Below are 6,248 nucleotides of genomic sequence, written 5' to 3'. Positions count from 1 at the left end.
TGTACTTTGTTTGCAGATTTGGGGGGCCCTCTGTTCCCTGTCTTATAGTGAGTCCCTGTTTCCCCTCCCTCCCATCCACTCCTGGTAACCACTAATAAACTTTGGTCTCTGTATACTTGCTGTCTTAGTGATCTAGTGCTGCCATAACAGAAATACCACAAGTGGAAGTTTTAATGAAGAGAGATTTATTTTCTTAAAATTTAGGGGGCTAGAAGTCTCAATTCAGGATGCCAGCTCTAGGGGAAGGCTTTCTCTCTCTGTCCACTCTGGGGGAAGTCCTTTGCGATCATGTGGCATGTATCTTTCCCTCCATTTATGCTTGTTTGCTTAGTCTGCTCTTTTCTATCTCTAAAGAGATTGACTTAAGACAGACCCTACACTAATACTGCCTCATTAACATAACCAAGAAAACTCATTCCCAAATGGGATTATAACCACAGGTAGAGGGGTTAGGATTTACAACATATATTTGGGGGGACATAGCCCAATCCATAATGCTTGCCTATTCTAGATATTTCATTTATGGGAAATTATACAGTATTTGTCCTTTTATGATTGACTTCACTCAGCATGATATTTTCAAGGTTCAGCCATGTTGTAGCATGTATTAGGATTTCATTTCTCTTTATGGCTGAGTAATATTCCATTATGTATGTACTACATTTTGTTTACCCATTCAGCTGTCGATGAGCATTTAAGTTGTTTCTACTTTTTGGCTATTGTGAATTGTGCTGCAATGAATATTGGTATACATGTATCTGTTTGTATTCCTGCTTTCAATTCTTTTGGGTATATACCTACGAGTAGAATTGCTGGATTGTATGGTAATTCTATGCTTAACTTTTTGAGGAACTGTCAGACCGTTGTCCACAGTGGCTGTGTTATTTTTCAATCCTACCAGCGATGGATGAGAGATCCTATTTTCCTTCATCCTCGCTAACACCTGTTGTTTTCCTTTTTTTAAATCATGAGTGTCTTAGTGAGCATGACAAAATATCTCACTGTACTTTTGATTTACGTTTCCCTAATGACTAATAGGAAGTCCTGGTGGCATAGTAGTTAGGTGCTACAGCTGCTGACTAAAAGATCGGCAGTTTGAATCCACCAGGCGCTCCTCAGAAACTCAATGGGGCACTTCTACTCTGTCCTATAGGGTCACTATGAGTTGGAACCAACTCAACGGCAATGGGTTTCGCTTTTGGTTTTTAATGACAAATGTGTTGAGCATCTTTTCAGGTGCTATTGACCATTTGTATTTCTTCATTCGGTTAAATGTCTATTCAAGGCCTTTGGCTATTTTTTGATTGGGTTGTTTGTCTTTTGTTGTTAAATTGTAGGGATTTTTTAAATATATTCTGAATATTAAACCCTCATCAGATACACGGTTCCCCCAAATTTTCTCTCAATCTGTAGATTGTCTCTTCACTTTGTTGATAAAGTCCTTTGGTGAACAAAAATTTTTTATTTTGATGAGGGCCCATTTATCTATTTTGTCTTTCACTGCTTGTGCTTTCAGTGTCGTATCAACGAATCCACCGTTAAAAACTAGATCCAGAAGCATTACCCCTGTGTTTTCTTCTAAGAGTTTTATGGTTTCAGTTCTTACATTCAACTCTTTCATCCATTTTAAGTTTTCATAAGTGGTGTGAAGTATGGGTCCAGGTTTATTCTTTCACTTGGGAAATCCTTTTGTCCTAGCATCGTTTACTAAAAAGACTATTCTTTCTCTCATTGAATGGACTTAGCACCCTTGTCGAAAATCAACTGACCACAGATGTATGGGTTTATTTATGCACTCTCAATTCTATTCCGTTAGTCTACAGGTCTATCATTATATCAGTACTAGATCGTTTTGGTTACTGTAGTTTTATAGTATGCTTTGAAAAAAGGAAATAGGAGTCCTCTTACTTTGTTCTTCTTTTTCAAGATTGCTTTAGCTTTTTGAGACCCCTTGCAGTTCCATATGAATCTGAGGATTGGCTTTCCCATTTCTGTAAAGAAGGGTGTTGGAATTTTGATGAGAATTGTGTTGAATCTATAGGTTGGGTAGTATTTTTTTTTTCTAAACTGTGATTTAGGTGAAAGTTTACAGAGCGAATTAGTTTCTCATTACATACTTAATACACAAATCATTTTGTGATGTTGGTTGCCAACCCCGTGATGTGTCAGCACTCTCACCTTCCCCACCCCAGGTTCCTTATTTCCATTCATCCAGTTTTCCTGTTCCTTCCTACCTTCTTTGCTTTTGGGCTGGTGTGCCCATTAGTCTCATATACATGATTACTATAAAGCATGTCCCTCCCATGTGTTATTGTTGGCCCTTTAGACCTGTCTAATCTTTGACTGAAGGGTGAACCTAAGCAGTGACTTCAGTACTGAATTAAAAGAGTGCCTAGGGGCCATACTCAGGGTTTCTCCAGTCTCTGTCAGACCAGCAAGCCTGGTCTTTTTTGTGTGTGTGTGAATTTGAGCTTTGTTCTACATTTTTCTCCTGCTCTGTCCAGGACCCTGTATTGTGATCCCTGCCAGAGCAGTAAGTGGGGGTAACCAGGCACCATCTAGTTGTTCTGGGCTTGGTCTGGTGGAGGTTGTGGTAGTTGTAGTCCATTAGCCCTTTGGGTCAATCTTTCCCTTATGTCTTTAGCCTTCTTCATTCTCCTTTGCTCCAGCCAGAATGGGACCAGTAGATGAATCTTAGATGACTGCTCACAGGCTTTTAAAGACCCTAGTCGCTACTCACCACAGTTAGATATAGAACATTTTTTTAATAGACTATGTTATGCCAATTAAGTTAGATGCCCCCCAAGACCATGGTCCCCAGCTCTCAGCCCAGTAGCTCAGTCTCTCAGGGTGTTTGGATGTGTCTGCGAAGCTTCTATGACTCTGCCCTGGTTAAGTTGTGCTGACTTCCCCAGTATTGTGTACTGTTTTATTGGGGAGCATTACATTTTAACAATATTAAGTCTTCCAGTCTATGAACATGGTATGTCTTTCCATTTACTTAGGCCTCCTTTACTTTCCTTAAGTGATGTTTTACTGTTTTCTATTTACAAGTCTTTTTCCTTCCTGGTTAAGTTTATTCCTAGGTATTTTATTCTTTTAGATGTTATTATAAACAAAACTGTTTTCTTAATTTCCTTTCTAGATTGCTCATTGCTATCATATAGAAATGACTTTTTAAAAAAATAATTATTTTATTGTGTTTGAGGTGAAAGTCTACACAGCATATTAGTTTCCCATTTAACAATTTCTACACATTATTCAGTGATATTGGTTACATTTTCTACAATGTGTCATCATTCTCAATCATTCCATTCTGGTTATAACATTTCCATTATGCTAGTTTCCCTATCCCATTACCTTCTCATCTTTGCTTTAGAGAAATTTCTGACCATTTGGTCTCATATAGATAATTTTTTAAAGGAGTTCATTACTTATTTATGGGTGATTACTCTTTATTTTATGAGTTAATCTTTTATTTAGCTAAAAGGTGACCTCAAGGAATATTTTTGGTTTAAGGCTTAAAGATTATCTCAGGGTGACAGTTTTGGGGAGTCCTCTAGTCTCAACCAGTCCAGTCTGAACTTTGTAAGAATTTAAGTTCTGTTTCACATTTTTCTCTCATTCTATCAGGATCCATCTAATGTAGCCCTTATCAGAAGAGTTGGTAGTGATAGCCAGGCACCACCTAGTTCTTCTGGTCTCAGGGTAGATGAGGCCATGGTTTGTGTAGACTACTAGTCCTGTAGACTACTTTCTTCTCTGAATCTTTGGTTTTCTTCCTTCTTTTTTGTTTCAGCTTAATTAGAGACCAATAGTCGTATCTTAGATGGCTGCTTGCAAGCTTTTAATCCCAGACACTACTCACCAATTGGGATGTAGAACATGCATTTAATGAACTGTTGTGGTTTCTAGGCACCGTCCAGTCAGTTCCAACTCATAGTGACCCTATGCACAACAGAATGAAACACTGCCTGGTCCTGCACGATCCTCACAATTGTTGCTATGCTTGAGCCCACTGATGCAGCCACTGTGTCAGTCCATCTCATTGAGGGTCTTCCTCATTTTTGCTGACCCTCTACCAAGCATGATGTCCTTCTCCAGGAACTGATCCCTCCTGATAACATGTCTGAAGTATGTGAGACATAGTCGTGCCATCCTTGCTCCTAAGGAGCATTCTGGTTGTACTTCTTCTAAGACAGATTTGTTCATTCTTTTGGCAGTCTATGGTATATTCAATATTCTTCACCAACACCACAATTCAAAGGCGTCAATTCTTCTTCAGTCTTCCTTATTCATTGTCCAGCTTTCCCGTGCATATGAGGCGATTGAAAACGTCATGGCTTGGGTCAGGTGCACCTTAGTCTTCAAGTTGACATCTTTGCTTTCCCACACTTTAAAGAGGGCTTTTGCGGCCAATTTGCCCAATGCAACGCATCTTTTGATTTCTTGACTGCTGCTTCATGGGTGTTGATTGTGGATCTAAGTAAAATGAAATTCTTGACAACCTCGATCTTTTCTCCGTTTATCATGATGTTGCTTATTGGTCCAGTTGTGAGGATTTTTGTTTTCTTTATGTTGATGTGTAGTCCACACTGAAGGCTATAGTCTTTGATCTTCATCAGTAAGTGCTTCAAGTCCTCTTCACTTTCAGCAAGCAAGGTTGTGTCATCTGCATAACGCAGGTTGTTAATGATACCCGGTTCTTCTTCATATACTCCAGCTTCAGGAAGCTAAGCTACACTTTGCAAAATTCTTTTAGAAAGCTAGGCAACCATGTAAGTGTATGACAATACAGCAGCAGTGTAGCAACATCTTCTATGAAAAATTATGTCATTAACACTAAAAATGGTTATGTTGGCCATCAGGAGACTTTGCTTGGTCCCAGGCTCTGAGCTCAGTTACAGTGAAGTACATTTCAGTGTCAGCCTTAAGCTTTCAAAGGAACATGCAGCTGTGTGTCAAGTGGGTGTTACGGGGGGAGGGGGGTGCTGTGTATGACTTCTTGTTTTTGTTAGAAACAGAAATCTTCCTTTGCACCAGGCAGTCCCATGAGATGTAGATGGGAGTGAAAATTAGTACAAACTCTTTGTAGAACAATGTGACAATATCTAATAATTTAAAAAGTTTACAACTTCTGAATCAACAATTCCTCATCTAGGAATTTATCCTACAGTCATCCACATGTGCAGGATGATGTGTGTACACGAGTATTCCCTGCAACACTGTAGTAGTAAAGGATCAAAGGAACCTAATTGCCTATCATTTGGGGACTAGTGAAATAAAAGCAGCATGTCCGTAATGGGATTCTGGTAGATCTTCTGTCCTTGGCTGGGTTCTCAGGAACAGATCTGGAGACAAGGATGTGAGGGAAGCCACTTATTTGGGAGGTGATCCCAGGGAGCACAGTAGAGAAGTGGGAAAGGAGATAGGGAAGAGAAGAAACCAATGAGGAGTGTGCCGTGGAGCTGGCTGCCCCTGGAGCACCGAGAGCTCAGTCCCAGTGGGGAAGTCAGGGCCACAGGGCAGCCCACACCTCAGTGTATCCCAACTGAAGGGTAAAAGAGTTGGGTATTTATCACCAACTTCATCAGACATGAGTTGAGGCCTGCTCCCAGGGGGTGTTAGCTTCCTGGCACACCCAGCTCTCCTGTGCTCAAGCCAGGCAGGCTCTGTGGTCAGAGGGAGTCCTCAGGAGACCTGCAGACGCCTGTGGGGGAAGCCCATCAGGGTGTCCCATCCAGAAACAGCTAATGCTGGAGGGAAACGGGTTAGGGTTAGAATTGTCCTTCCCAGCCCCACTTGCAGTGGGTATAGCAGTAAGACTGGGTTCTGGCCCATGAATGGAAACAGAATATATAAGTCACAGTTGGTCTTTAAACGGAGGTTGTGTGCCCTTATTTTCCCCTTTCAACATTCTGATGCTCAGAAAGTGGATATATGGCTCTCTCCTGGACCATGTGGAAGAAGGCAATACCTAGGGATGAGGAGCAACAAGAGGGGAGGAGCCTGGGCCCTTACTGGCCCTCAGCTGCCCAACAGTCCTGAACCACCTTCCCCTGGACAAGAGAAACCATGGTGTTTAAACCACTGCTATTGAGCCATATCACAGACAGCCACACCTTCATCCTAATGCTGCCCAGTAGTCTCTGGAAGTGTGCTGGTGACACAGTTAGGGTTGGGAGAGGCAGCTTTGGGCCTTTCCATCACCTCGAGGCCTCCTGGCCACTTGCTGAAGCTGACAGATA

Source organism: Loxodonta africana, chromosome 22 (genome assembly GCF_030014295.1).
Source record: "Loxodonta africana isolate mLoxAfr1 chromosome 22, mLoxAfr1.hap2, whole genome shotgun sequence".
Lineage (NCBI taxonomy): Eukaryota > Metazoa > Chordata > Mammalia > Proboscidea > Elephantidae > Loxodonta > Loxodonta africana.
The sequence above is the reverse complement of the archived record's forward strand: the minus strand, read 5'-3'. Positions refer to the sequence as shown.